Source organism: Lissotriton vulgaris, chromosome 2_1, assembly GCF_964263255.1.
Source record: "Lissotriton vulgaris chromosome 2_1, aLisVul1.2, whole genome shotgun sequence".
Lineage (NCBI taxonomy): Eukaryota > Metazoa > Chordata > Amphibia > Caudata > Salamandridae > Lissotriton > Lissotriton vulgaris.
In genome coordinates this window covers 847,454,930-847,470,969 of record NC_141687.1, presented here as the reverse complement: position 1 = coordinate 847,470,969, position 16,040 = coordinate 847,454,930, and positions in this window count along the sequence as shown.

Below are 16,040 nucleotides of genomic sequence, written 5' to 3'. Positions count from 1 at the left end.
ACTGCTGTTGTATCTGTTCCTCTTATGGGATAGAAGCTCACACTGCTGCTGGTTGTGCTGTGGAGGAGCAAACATTGCACTACTACTGCCGGTGCTGTACCTGCTCCTTTTATGTGATAGAAGCTCATGTTTCTACTATTTGTGCTGCACCTGTATTGGCTGCAAGAGCAAACTGCACTCCTACTGCTAGTGCTGTACCTGTTCTTTGTGTGTGATGGAAGCTCAAGCTGCTGCTGTTTTTGCTGTACCTGTTTTGTGTGTACAATCAAACTTTGCATTGCTACTGCCTGTGTTATACCTGTTCCTTGTAGGTGATAGAAGCTTGTGCTGTTACTGTTTGCACTGTAACTTTTGTTTCCATTTTATATAGCAAGAACTTGACCAGAAGGTATCAGAGCACTTTACATGAGCACCAGTTGCATTACAGATGGACAGATTCATTTTTAGGCACAGGGAGATTAAGTGATTTGCCCAGAATCACAAACTGTTTGAGCGTACCACCAGACTCGAACCTGGTTCTTCAGCTTCAAAGTTGGACGATCTAGCCATTAAGCCACCTGTATTGGATGCAAGAGCAATTTGCATTACTACTGTCATTGCTGTACCTGTTCCAGTGTGATAGATGTGCACACTGCTACTGTTTGTGCTGTGCATGTCCCATGTGTGTGAAGTAAGCTCGCCCAACTGCTTTGTGCTGTACCTGTTCCTCGTATGCAATGTAAGCTCACACACCTGCTGTTTGTGCTGTACTTGTTCTGTGTGCAAGAGGAAACATTGCATTGTTACTGCCAGTCCTGTTTCTGTTCCTAGTGTGTGACAGAAGCTCGCACTACTGCTGTTTGTGCTGTACCAGTTCTGTGTGCAAAAGCAAACATTGCATTGCTACTGCTGGTGCTGTACTGTTTCCTTGTGTGTGGTAAAAGCTTGTGCTGCTGCTGTTTGTGCTGTACCAGTTCTGTGTGCAAAAGCAAACATTGCATTGCTACTGCTGGTGCTGTACCTTTTCCTTGTGTGTGCTAGAAGCTTGCACTGCTGCTTTTTTGCTGTACATGTATTGGCTGCAAGAGCAAACCAGGCATTGCTACTGCCTGTGCTGTACCTGTGCCTTGTGTGAGATAAAAGCTTGTGCTGCTGCTGTTTGTGCTGTACATTTTCCTTGTGTGCGATCGAAGTTTACGCTGCTGCTGTCTGTGCTGCACCTGTTCTTTGTGCAGGGGTAAACATTGCATTGCTACTGCCGCTTCTGTACCTGTTCTTGTGTGTGATAGAAGCTCAGACCGCTTCTGTTTGTGCTGTACCTGTATTTACTACAAGAGCACACATTGCATTGCTTCTGCCAGTGGTGTACCTGCTCCTTGTGAGTGAAAGAAGCTTGCATTGCTGCGTAGAAGCTTGCACTGCTGCTGTCTGTGCTGGATCCATGCAGCATGTGAAAATAAATCATTGCCTGCCTTTCTACTGTCCATGTGGATGCTGGTCAGTGTAAGTAAGAAACCTTCCCAGAGCTGCTACTCATATTGCACCCTGTGCTGCCTATGAGTGGAGCTTAATCCGAGAAATGCCTTTGAAGCCAGAAGGATTCAATGGCAAATGATGTAGGGTTTTTGAGTTGAAAGGCTTTTCGGAATGTTTCATATCATTTAGGGGTCTCAGCAAAGTGGTCATGACGAACAATCGGCAGCAAGGCCATTCCATTCCAGCAGCACTTATGATTGTGAGAAGAAAAGACAACCTAAAAATGTAAATTGATTCTTGTATAGCGCACTACTCACCGCAAGGGTCTCTAGGCGCTTGTACGAATACCGCTGTGGAAGCCATCCTGGCTTTCCGTGTGAGGCGTCCACTCCTGGGCACCCCCAAGGTGGAGGCCAGGCATCCTTAGCATTGTGGGGGCCGTTGTGGCGATTAAGCAAGCTATTGCCCAGAGTTGCACTCCATAATTGGAATAGGTACTGAGGTGAGAATTATCAGGTCTGTGGAATTTTGAGCCCAAGATCTACCGAGGCAGGGAATTGAACCCTGGTCCCGGGCTAAACCTCTGCATCAGGGTCTGCTACTCCAATCATTGAGCCACACTTCTCCACTGGAGTGGCAGACCCGCTGATGGAGCCATCATGGTACATTGTAGATACACTGTGCAGCCACGGCCCGTGGAGGGAGTTGCGGTGGGGCAGAAAGGCGGGGAGGGGGAGGGGCAGGGCGGGGGTGCTAAAAACCGGAATCTGGATAATTGGAGGTAAGTAAACAATGTAATTAATAAAACGAATTTCGTAGCACGGCCTGCATCGATACGAAATTCGTTTTATTTATTAAATTGTTTACTTACCTCCAATTATCCAGATTCCGGTTTTTAGCACCCCTCCCCCGCCCCACCTTTCTGCCCCACTGCAACTCCCTCCACGGGCCGCGACTGACATTGTGCCCACATATAAGAGCGTTTTACCACTTGTCCTTCCCTGAGGAGAATTTGCTAAACCACTACCAAGACATTGAAAAAAGTTTAATTACATATGCATCGTTCCAGGCAGCTTCAAGTCTCATGCGTTACACGCATAGATTGATTTCAAGAATGAATGTAGGTTATCCCTGGTGCATGGGAAGCGAGGTACCTTGCAAACCGTTACCGTGCTTAGAATATACTGTTACGGCAGGTGTGCTTACATCCTGTGCCATATCATGAGCATTATTTGGAGCACTGTCCTGGAGTGGAGGTGAGAAAGGAGGGATACTTATCAGGGCTCACGGTATTGACGCAGGCCAGTGAGTTAGGTGCTTGCTGCCAACATGTGGTATGATAACTTTGAATCCAGGCAATGCTAACTCAACCTTTTATCCATGTGAGGTTAGAAAACGGTTAGTATTAAATTAGGAACATATTATACATCTTGCACAGTGACATAAGCAGCACAGGTGCACTATAAAGTGCTAAGGGCCAGATGTATCAAAGGGTTTTACCCATTCTGTGCCTATGGGAAAATGTGTTCATACATATGGCCCTAAATAACACACATATGCCCTAATTGCGAGTGTAGGTGCTATTTAGCACGCCTGATAAATAATCATATCATGGGTTACATTATTTCTTGTGTGCGATAAATAGCACCTATTATGAGTTTGTTTGAAATAACATGTGGATTTTGGTGTTTAGCAAACCAAAATCTGCATGGTCCGGTAAATACCATACAAATTTATCTTGTTGAATATTGGTAGGTTTGACTTGCCAAACTCTATTGAAGCTTGAGGTTTTAATGCATCATATAATCATTGGATACATTATATACATTTCAACTCGTAATTCTGACCTGTGTGTAAACAGGAGTTTACACACAGATCGAAATGAACCCACCCACTTGTAATTAGGCCTTTACTTTCTTATTATGTGCCTGTTTGTACAGACAGGGGTGGAAGAAGTTCCCCTCAATTGTCCTCTCGAGGGGCATGGCAATGCGACTTAGAGTACGTGAGTTGTGCGTGCCGGGCGGTGGGGTCCACTTCCCCCTTGACATTATCCCTGGTGGATAGCAGATGGATTCCTGGTTGGGGACTGCCCTCCTGCAGTGATGTCTGAGCATGGATGCACTTGGGTGAGGAACCGCTGGAAAGTTATACATTAGTATGTCTTTTCAACCTAACACCATACATAAATTCAATACAAACAACTAACGCAGATAAGAATGACTACTTCTTATATAGCAGAATTATTCACTAGTTAAACATATATTAGTGCTGGAATCTAATTTAAACCTAATTAGTTAGAACCAAACTGTATTCACTTCAGTATTTCAGTAATTCAGTACTTACTTCAGGGTTGATGAAAACAATTGTAACATTTTAAAAGCTCTAATCCCTGTGAATTGATTAGACAACTGACCAAACAAATCATTTGCTGGTTTAAACGTTAACATGCAATTGAGATAATTAATTACTGAGCTTTTTGTTACTGAAGTAAGGGGTCATCTATTCACCGAAGGCTTTCTGTTTATGGTGAGATATACATTATCAATATGTTTGGACAATTTCTACAAACAGATTACACATTTCTGTTATGATGTATTATGAAATGTTTGATTTCTCAGAAATAGAGCACCGACTATATTTAATGAAGGCCTTCTGAATCAGTATACTCATGGAGTCTAATATCAAGGTACTACTTAGGGTTATACGGTAGATTTCAAGTTGTTAGTGGTATTATGCAACAAGAACTTTTAATAAGAATGCTATTATAATTATGCATACGCAGACAACTAAATATGAACACGTTTCAGAAAAATACTGGAGTAATTAGAAAACCTAAACTTCAGTATTATTTGTATAATTGATCTCATTCAATCTTTGATATAAATCTAAGCAAGGAATGGAATACGTACGCATGTATGCCATTCATCAGATTCACTTTACTAGAGACTATACTAGAACTGTACCTGAGGCATGTCACAGTGGGTATTATATTCGTATTGCTAATTGGGTCAGCGTTTTTATTCAATGTTTTCTTACATTTCCAAGTTTCATAATGTACGATTTATGGTTAACCGTACAGTTAAGCGTATACATAGCAATGTAACAATAAGTTATTTTCATCATTGTGCAGCCTTGAAAAAGCGGGGTGGTCCAGAAACCACAAGTCAGCTGCTAGCAGAATAATGTATTCAATGTCTGAAATCTTACCTGTTTTTAAAAGAATAACATCTCTGCTTTGGCTGTAAAATGTATTTTCAGTGAATTCACTGAAAAATGAATTAACTTTTGTGGAAAAAGGTGCAATAAAGAATCAAGAAAAGAGGAAAGACTGATTCATTTATTTATTTATTTGAGAGTTTTATGTTGGGCTAGCTAAACCAGAAAGTATCAGAGCGTTTTACAGCAGTAAATTTTCATATCAAAGATATCAAGGCTATACAGAGCATCTGAGTCAGAGCGCTTTATAAAAAGTAAATGTTCACAAAATCTTTAATTGCAGTAATTAAAGTTAGATCTATATTTTTAACTGAACTGCCTTTACAATCTTGAAAGTTCTTGACTGTAATGAAAATAAATAAAAACACTTTTATATAAAATAAAAATGTTGTGTATAGACTTGTTATTTACAATACCTGATTAACATTATAATTAGATGTATTCCTCCAAATATAAATATATATCATAATCAATGTTCCCTCTAATTTTTTTCCTCTGTGTGTGGCAGTGGAGGGTCTCTGTGGGCTGCAACCATGGCTGTGTGTGCCAGGAACCAAACCGTGCGTGTCTGCGGCGCCAAATGGCACTCAAAACGTTTACTTAAAAAAGTGAAAAGATGGTGCATTTTCACACATACAGAGCCAAAATAAGGGTCTTAAGGGCAGTTTGCAAATTTATTGTATTGCCTGTATTTTCATTGTTGTGTCTCTGACTGCTGGTGTCTGTCTTGCCTGCTGCCTGTAGGTGGTCCGTGCCCTTTTTCTTCCCTCTCTTCCCCTCACTGTTCCTGTGCTCTCTCTGCCCGGTCTTTCCTTCTGTACCCCTCGCTGCCCGTGTCTCTGCCCAGTTTTCCCTTCTGTTCCCCTCGCTGCTCCGTGCCTCTCTGCCCGTTCTGCCTTCTGTTCTTAGCTGCCCCTATATTTCTGTATTCTGTATTTTGCCTCTGTCCCATTAGTTTTTTGTGCCCGTCTGCACTCTGTGCCACTCATTTTTGTGCCCCTTTTGCCTTCTGTTCCAATCGTTTTTCCCTCATTTTTTGTGCCCTTCTGTCCTCTGTTCCACTCGTTTTTTGTGCCCTTCTACCCTCTGTCCCACTCGTTTTTAGGTCTCGACTATTCTATCACGTAAGTGATAAATAGAGAAGAGTATTGAGGGTACACCAAGCTCTGAAACCACCAGGCGGATTACATTGAGTGCATGTGCTCGGGCACGCGCTTACCATTTGCTCCCCGAGCCGCCTGCCTCCTAGAGCTTCACTTCAAAGGGATCCGCCCCCTGCTTCACACTTTGTCTCACATTTCTCCTCCCCCCCCTAATTATGTACTCGCTGTGCCTGCTTGTTTCTTTGGTTTGCTTTCTCTCTGCCAGTCCACTTGTAAGGTAATGTCCTTTAATATTAGAAGGCAAACTGGGACATGAACTCCCGCCGCACCTTAATGCATGGAACACAACAAAATCTCTAGGTTATAATATTTTGTAGGAAGAAAATCGGGACTAGAACACAGTATCTCTGACATAGGCTCATGTGCTATGGTTCAGCCAGCCAAATGCTCGCCGCTGGCACAATACAGTATTCATTCGGCCACGGGTACAAATCTAGTAAGGCAGTGTTATGGCTGTCTTTTTGCTAGCTCTTTGGAGAAGGAGAATGATGGAGAGTGACTCCAGCCTATCACCCCCATAGCATAGGGATTAGGCCGATAGACAGGGACCCTGTCTTATATATATTAGGGCATTTTCGTACCATTTTCCTTAGAGTAAGGCTTATGAATTTAAGTTAGGGGATAGATATATAAGTATTAGTCATGATTTGCTCATTTGCTAACATGTTGAGCTGTTTTTCATGGAACTATGCATATTATGGGCTCCGTAGGCCTTAAACGAGACAGACTCCATTTTGCTTTCTGCCCGGTAGCTCGAGAAGGCTTTCTAGGTGAAGAGTAATGTTTTAGTTTCAAGCTGTTGTTCGCTTGGAGAGAACCGGTTCAGGCTGACCCTTATCGAAGGAATGTATTTTTCTCCACTCCGAAGACACAACTTCAGGCCGGCCGGCTGGGAAAGTGTCCTTGGTACGGGGAGGTACAAGAATTTGGTGGGCGGCAGGTTACTGGCCGTAACTTTCCATGAAGGAACGGGCTTTGATATTAGCAAAGGTGTTAGTCAGTTTGTCAGTTAGTCCGTAGGCGGCATCTAGCCGTTAGCATCTCTGCCATTATTCATTTTCATGGTGGACAAGTCGCCATCTTTGAAGTCGGAGAAAGATTTAAGACCGAAACTCTCTGAGATAGACTGAACGAGAAGTAGCGCGGAGCGCACTGATACAGAGAGAGAGAGAGAGACGGTAGCTAATAATCAGCAAGGTTCTAGTGCCCTGGAGGGAAGCAGACGAGGTTGAGCCTAGCGGTGCAGACGTGTACTTGTGACGGCTGGGGTGTGACTGCAAGGCGAGCCAGGACACAGAGACGAGAAGGGAACCTAGATGACTGCCGAGCCCAAACTTCATATTAATCAGGTGACGTCCGACCAGCTCTAATCTTTACCTTTTCTTTGCAGAAGTTATGTTGCATAGTAATGTGATTGGTGTCTATTGTTAATAAATACCCTAATTCTTATGGAATTATCGTGTGCCTTGTGTTCCTGTTCAATCTCGGTGAATGCATCTCCTAGTCGAAAGTTGTTTATGTGAACGGATGTGTAATCCCGATCAGGTAAATGGTGATCGAACAAAGAGGGAGTGAGTGGACCTTTGATGCCAAGAACAGAAAGTACACCATATAATTTGGAACCGTGTTTAAAGTCATTATTATAGTTTTATTCCGAGTAGGTAACTGAGATATTATCCTGATAACTGTTCATAGGAATGTGGTCGTCGTTGATATGCGGCGTTAATGAGAGCACTGGGGGGGATTACCAGTGTAGATACCCACAGGATTGTGGCTTGAATAAGTGAGAACGCCAGGGAGGATACTGGCGCGTAGTTTCGCCGGATTGCGAACAATTTGGAGAAGAGAGCATTGGGTTCTGCAGGCCCGTGTGTAGACGCACCGGATTGTGTGTCAGATCTGCCCTAGGGTAGAACGGTCTGGGTCGGGGTGGCCGCGAGACCAACTGATGTGAATAAGATATTGTAGAAAGTCTATGTATATTCCCCATCCTTAGGTGCGACCTATATATATACATATATATATATATTAGTATATCTATCCAGTGTGAATACGATCTGAGGAGGGAAGGTGAGTACGTTTTGGCTGGGTCATAGGGGCCCCTGGGGGCTGATCCCATCTAAACAGAAAATCCAGCCATTACATCTGGCGTCACGAACTGTTTACGAAGCCTGTGTGCATTGTGTTGATTTTATCTTGTTGGTTTGTGCTCGGCTTGTACGTATAAAATTTTGTTTATAATTGTGTATATAATTTTTGCGTGTTATTATGTTTGCGAAAAAATCATCGTCGGTTTTCAAATTACAGATCCAGATTCCCGGCTGGGAGTCTACGCCTTACGAGGCTTTGGCCCGTGAGTGGGCTGATTCTACTGGTTTGAGTGAAAATTGGTCTTCATGCTTGGAGCAGGCGGAGCCTGCCGATGTGGTGTCATGCTTGCAGAAAGCGCCAGTAGTGAAGGGTGATGAGCTTCCTATTTTAGGACGCAGAGGTTGGATTGTTCTTAATGCATACAGGATGTTGCATGAGAGGTTTGTTCAGCTACAAAAGCAGTTTAAGGACATGGAAGGACAGTGTGTTGAGTTGCAAAATGCGCATACTCTTTTGCGTTGTCAAAATAAATTGCTTGCCGACAAACTTGAAACATATCAGACCATTGCCGAAAGAGCTGCGGTCCGTATTGCACGATACAAATATAAACATCGTCGTGGACGTGTGTCTTCACGCAAAGTGCGTATGGTTGTAGCTAAAGCTGGAATGGATTGGAACCCCGATGAATGGGATGGTAATATCTGGGATTCTCATACTTCTGACTCCTCGGCAGAGGAGGGTGACAAACGCGAGTCTTCTCGCTCCGGACGTGATTGTAAATCTACTTCATGTATCGATTTAAGTCCTGATTGTGACCATGCTCGTTCTTCCCGTGTGGATGACGTAGCTTGCCCTGATTGTGCTGCTAAATCTAAGATGCGGGCTTCCTCGGAAGCTCTTCCTGCAGTTTCCGCTCACCCGATTTTTCGTCGAAAATTACAACAGGCCCCTGGTAATCCGGGTGGTATAGCTCTCGATTGTATTGAAGACTTTACTCAGCAGGAGGTCAGTGACATTCTGCAACGATTTAGACAACGGCCTGGTGAGGCCTTGCTTACCTGGATGGTGCGTCTTTATGAACGTGGCGCTGCCGGTATTATGCTCGATGCTGTTGATTGCTTACGATTTTGCTCTTTGAGTTCTGATTCTACTATTCAAGATCATTTTCGAAACTATAATGGTGCTGGTCAAATTACTTTGCTCCAGCTTGCGTCTGACGGCTGTAATCATAAATATCCAACCGAATCTGATTGGCCTACTGATGAAAAACCTTGGTACACTTTGCGCGATGCGTCGCAACGTTTAAAAGAGGAAGTCATGAAAACGTGTATCTTCCTTAGTACTGCTGACAAGTTATTGGATGGTCTTTTAACATCTTCTGTGCGTAATCGCATAATCCGTGCTTCTCCTGTTGCTTACAAGCAGGTCATGATGACATTATTGATTAACCAAACTGGCAATCCTTTGTCTGTTGTGCTTGAGTCTGTTCGTCAGCTTGGTGAGCTGGGTGAATGGTTTAAACCTGAAAGACAATCTCGACCTGAGGGTCGTACTGGTGGGGACTATAAGTTCTCTAGACGTGACATGTTTCTTGCTCTCATTGCTGATGGTGTCAAAAGAGAAGAAATTGATGGCGAGCCTAATAATATCCTATGGGATATGTTTCGTAAGCGTGGTTTGGATCGGAAGGAGGGTGCCCGTCGTGTGCGAAAGAATGAGTATGATCGTGGTTCGGATGACAGTGGTGATGAGAGACGACGTGTGAATTCTGATCGCCGCGATGAACGGCGCTATGAACGTGACGGATCCCCTCGTCGTAATGATGGGAGGGGGAGAGAGGATGATCGTGAGAGGGGAAGAGATGATCGAGTTTCTAACAAACGAAGAGATGAAAGGTGTTACTCCCCTGACACGAGAAAGAGAGAGGATCGTAACAGACTCTCTGACCGTAACTCACAACTTTTTGAACCTGACACTAATCCGTTTCGTACTGGAGACGGATATGAACAAGACATTCTAATACCAAAGAAAACTGAGAACATTTACCCTGATTTGTCTTGGTTGACGGAACGCAGGAAAAATGACTAGGAAATAGGTCAAGCTCCGGTACGCAAGTGGGCCCACAGAGATTACAGACCCTATGTAGATATTGAGATTTTTTGGAAACATCGTAATATCCAAAGGGCCCGAGCGTTGGTTGATACTGGGGCGGAGGCCACTTTAATTCATGGTAAATCGAAAAAGTTTCATGGACAGTCTTTTACAATTACCGGTCTGGGTGGTAAGGAGACACCTGCAGTTCAAACTGCACTCGAAATTAAAATTGGTAGAATGCCTCGTAGAGAATACTCTGTGTTGGTTGTGCCACTTTTGGAATACATTATTGGAATTGACATTCTGAAAGGTATGACTTTGCATCTGGATGATGGTTGCTATCAATTTGGTACACGACAGTATATTTCGACCAGACCCGTACGGGTTGGCCGTTTACGCATGCCACCTATTAAAATACCTTTAGCAACTAAAGTGATTTGTCAAAAGCAATATCGCATCCCAGGTGGTCATGAAGAAATTACCGCTACGATTCAGGATTTGGTTGACGCAGGAGTCATTACTCCGGTCACATCTGCTTGGAATAATCCCGTTTGGCCCGTGCGCAAAAGTGATAATTCTTGGCGCATGACTGTTGATTATCGAGAATTGAACAAAAATACACCTAAATTGACTGTTGCAGTGCCTGACATTGTTACATTGATTCAGAGAATTCAAAAGCATCCAGGTACGTGGTATGCTTCCATTGATATTGCTAATGCGTTCTTTTCAATTCCGATTGCCCCCGAATGTCAGGAACAATTCAGTTTTACATGGAATGGACGTCAAATGACGTTCCGGAGTCTTCCTCAAGGCTATGTACATAGTCCTACAATCTGTCACCGGCTGGTGGCGGAACATTTGTCTGAAGTACCCACGAATCCACAAGTTCAGGTTTGTCATTATATTGACGACATTTTGATTCAAGGTGAAACGCAAGACCAGGTGCAGTCCCATTTAGATCAAATTATTGACTGTTTGCGAGCGAAAGGCTGGGAAATTAATCCTGACAAATTACAAACTCCATCCCAAGCTGTAAAATTTTTGGGAATTAATTGGCATGAGGGTCACAGAGAGGTGATTCCACAGGTTAAACGAAAAATACTTGATTTTGCTGTTCCCAGAAACAGGAAAGAAGCTCAATGCTTTATTGGTTTATTTGGATTTTGGCGTCAGCATATTCCCCATTTGAGTCAAATCTTGGCTCCACTGTATCGAGTCACTCGTAAAAAGAATGCGTTTGAATGGGGTGAACCTCAACAGACTGCTTTTATTTTGGCTAAAGAAGCTATTCAGTATGCTTTGGATTTGTGGCCCGTGAATGAAGGTGATGTGGATTTGAACGTGTCCGTGGAAGGCTTGTATGCTAATTGGAGTTTGTGGCAAAAGCAGGGCAGACAAAAAGTGCCATTGGGTTTTTGGACCAAAAAGTTACCAGAGGCTGGTGAGCGTTACTCGCCTTTTGAAAAACAGTTGCTTGCTTGTTATTGGGCTCTGGTGGATACCGAGCAATTGACCCTAGGCCTTGCTGTGATTTTGAGGCCTGAAATTCCTATCATGCAGTGGGTTTTGAGTTCACCGAAGTCCCATCGAATTGGACATGCTCAGGAGGCGAGTGTCATTAAATGGAAATGGTACATTCAGGACAGGGCACGTGTGGGTCCGAAAGGTGTGGCGGTTTTACATGAACGAGTGGCGCAGGCGCCCTCCAATGAGATTGAAAGTGAGTGTTCGGTTCCCGTAGTGCAGGAGTCTCCTGTGAAGTGGGGTAAATCATTTGATGATCTGTCCGCGGAGGATAGAAAACATGTGTGGTTTACGGATGGTTCTGCGAAGTTCATTGGTGACAAAAGACATTGGAAAGCTGTTTCTTACAATCCAATTACAAAGAAATTGCTAAGCACAACTGGAGACGGTAAGAGTAGTCAATATGCTGAACTCTATGCAGTTTACCAAGTTTTGAAACAGGAACTACCAGGCACATGTCATATTTTCACTGATTCTTGGTCCACTGCAAATGGACTAGCGGTGTGGTTACCAACATGGCATTCTCATAATTGGGAATTGCATTCCAAAGAATTATGGGGCAAAGAACTGTGGCAAGAAATTTGGGAATTGCTCCCGCAGAGTACTGTAACAATCTTTCACGTGGATGCTCATACTCCAATTGACTCCCTTGACAAATTTTTTCATAATATTGCAGATGAACAGTCTAAAATTTCTGAGGCAGTGGTTGACATGCAGGATTCTGATTTGGCGGGATTGGCGAAGTGGGCCCACCAGAAAGCAGGACATTTTGGAGAAAAAGCCACTAGCAGGTGGGCTGCCGATAGAGGAATTCATATTCCTTTTTCTTTAATTAAAGATGTCATTCTACATTGTCCCATTTGTCAGCATTCTAGGAAAAAAGAGGTACCTCAGATTGTTCGAGGTCACTTACATCGAGGTAAATTGCCCGCCCAAATTTGGCAGATTGATTACATTGGTCCGCTCCCTATGAGCAGAAATTGTCAATATATTTGCACAGTGGTTGATACTTATAGTGGCCTTTTGGTCGCTTTCCCTTGCAAGAATGCTACTCAAGTGAATACGATTAAAACCCTGGAGCTGATTATTCTGTACTATGGTGTCCCATTCCAAATTCAATCAGATAACGCATCCCACTTTCGTGGAAGATTGGTGCAGGAATTCTGTACGGAAAATAACATTGATTGGGTGTTTCATATTCCATATTACCCACAAGCTTCAGGATTGATTGAGAGAATAAATGGCTTGTTGAAAGAACAGTTGCGCAAGTTGACTGATGACCGTTACAGCCAGTGGAGAGATGTTCTACTTCAAGCTTTGTTAATTTTAAATAATCGTCCTTTGTTACATGCTGAATCTCCGTTGATGCGTTTGTTTCCTCCACATGTTGATGCAAAACCAAATTCTGTTTCCAACACTGTTACTTATTGGGAAATTACCCCCGGTGCTTTGGCTCCATGTAGAGCTACCCCAGGTTCTGCAGGCCTCGACCTGCATGCATTAAATGATGCACAATTTCCAGGAAAGGATCGAATCATTGTTGAAACTGGCATTGGTGTTTCTATACCTGCCGGTAGTTTTGGATTAATTGCCCCTAGATCTGGCCTGGCCCTGAAAGGTGTACAAGTACTCGGAGGAGTAATTGACAGTGATTATCAGGGAGAGATTAAGGTTCTCCTGCTTAATAGCAGTGAGACGGATTTGTTCATTAAAAAGTCTGACCGTGTTGCTCAGTTATTGATTATGCCTGTCTTCAGTGGTGAGATCAAAAAAGGCTCTGACCCAACGTTGCTAACTGTGCGAGGACAAAAAGGCTTCGGATCGTCTGATCTTCCTGGAGCTAAAATATGGGTGCAATCGCCTAAAAATCCTCCTGAACAGGCTGATATTATTGCGACCGGTCATGACAACACCGTTTTGGTGATGAAGCCAGGGAAAGATGGCTGGGAAGCTGTCCCAGCTGATAAATGTTACTTACGAGAATGATTAAGGTCTGTGTTTGTATTCTTTCAGATCATTCTTTGGATTGCTGCTGCAGGATGTGTCGGCGCTGGACTCCTTTTGGCCTGCTACGCCGGGAGGGGAGAGGATCTACCGACGCCGGTTGATGGGATAATAAGAGCCCCGCGGTCTGCATGGGCTGCTTCAACGAATTTTTGGATCACACTCGCGAAGCGGGTGACGAACTCTCCGCATTTCTGCCTTACTCCAATGAACAGTGTTACTGACATTCTAGCGACCTGTTTGGTTGCTGTCCCTGCATCCACTGAGACGCTCCACCACATTTTTAATTTTTCTAATGCCCGACCTAATGTTATTCTGGGGGACTTTGCAGCACATGATTTTTGTCCCTCATGTACTCTTATTCCAGACCTTGATGTTTCTGTTAATTCCAGAATTACTACTTTTAACATTACCCCTGGAGATCTTTGTTTTATTATGACCTGTAATCCTAAAGCCATTACCGAGTGTCTGCGGCTGAAGCTCCAAGCCGCTACTACCTTTTCATTTCATCAACGTTTGTTATGTTTAAAGAGACTTCCGGATTCATGTCTTTCAGTTAAGAATAATATGACTTGTAAACGTTTAGTAGTAGCCACCAGTCACTATCGTCCAATGTTATTGCCAGCTGGATGGCTCTTTTCCTGTGGGAATTCATCTTGGTCCTATATTCCAGCGAATATTTCTGGTGGCCCATGTGCCATCACTAGATTAAGTTTGTTAATGTTTTCCTCACATCCTACTCCACATTCCCGTATTGTGCGAGATTCTATGTCATTACATGAAGATTGTGATTCCTCTGTTCATCTTTATTCTAGATCAGAGTACCTTGGTTTAGCTTTTTCTATTATTGGTGTTCCAGCATTGGCCGTCTACAATGCCAAAACAATCGGCAAAATGGCCTGCTGGATGGTAAAGTCAATTAACCAAACTTCTACTGTTTTATCAGATTTATTATTAGATTCCCAAGGTGAACGTAGAGCTATTTTGCAAAACCGTGCTGCTATCGATTACTTATTGTTGAAACACGGTCATGACTGTTCCGATTTTGAAGGTCTATGCTGTTTTAATTTGTCTGACCATTCTAAAGCTATCCAATCCCATATTAACAAACTCCACGACTTGACTGCAGAAATTAGACAACATATAGATCAGGGTTTCTTTGACTGGCTCTTTAATTGGCTCCCTGACATGCATTTCATACGACAAATTTTAGGGGGGGTTATTCTTACTATTTGTATCCTAATAGCTATTTGTTGCTTTATTCAGTGTATCCCTTCCTTGCTGCAATTTTTTAGACTTAGTAAGGGTCGTAGATCAGTTAATTTTGTTTCATATTATTCGTCTACTGACGTTAGCTCCATTTAGTTTGTGGTTAATAGACTGGAGTCAAGGGGTGTAATGTTATGGCTGTCTTTTTGCTAGCTCTTTGGAGAAGGAGAATGATGGAGAGTGACTCCAGCCTATCACCCCCATAGCATAGGGATTAGGCCGATAGACAGGGACCCTGTCTTATATATATTAGGGCATTTTCGTACCATTTTCCTTAGAGTAAGGCTTATGAATTTAAGTTAGGGGATAGATATATAAGTATTAGTCATGATTTGCTCATTTGCTAACATGTTGAGCTGTTTTTCATGGAACTATGCATATTATGGGCTCCGTAGGCCTTAAACGAGACAGACTCCATTTTGCTTTCTGCCCGGTAGCTCGAGAAGGCTTTCTAGGTGAAGAGTAATGTTTTAGTTTCAAGCTGTTGTTCGCTTGGAGAGAACCGGTTCAGGCTGACCCTTATCGAAGGAATGTATTTTTCTCCACTCCGAAGACACAACTTCAGGCCGGCCGGCTGGGAAAGTGTCCTTGGTACGGGGAAGTACAAGAATTTGGTGGGCGGCAGGTTACTGGCCGTAACTTTCCATGAAGGAACGGGCTTTGATATTAGCAAAGGTGTTAGTCAGTTTGTCAGTTAGTCCGTAGGCGGCATCTAGCCGTTAGCATCTCTGCCATTATTCATTTTCATGGTGGACAAGTCGCCATCTTTGAAGTCGGAGAAAGATTTAAGACCGAAACTCTCTGAGATAGACTGAACGAGAAGTAGCGCGGAGCGCACTGATACAGAGAGAGAGAGAGAGACGGTAGCTAATAATCAGCAAGGTTCCAGTGCCCTGGAGGGAAGCAGGCGAGGTTGAGCCTAGCGGTGCAGACGTGTACTTGTGACGGCTGGGGTGTGACTGCAAGGCGAGCCAGGACACAGAGACGAGAAGGGAACCTAGATGACTGCCGAGCCCAAACTTCATATTAATCAGGTGACGTCCGACCAGCTCTAATCTTTACCTTTTCTTTGCAGAAGTTATGTTGCATAGTAATGTGATTGGTGTCTATTGTTAATAAATACCCTAATTCTTATGGAATTATCGTGTGCCTTGTGTTCCTGTTCAATCTCGGTGAATGCATCTCCTAGTCGAAAGTTGTTTATGTGAACGGATGTGTAAT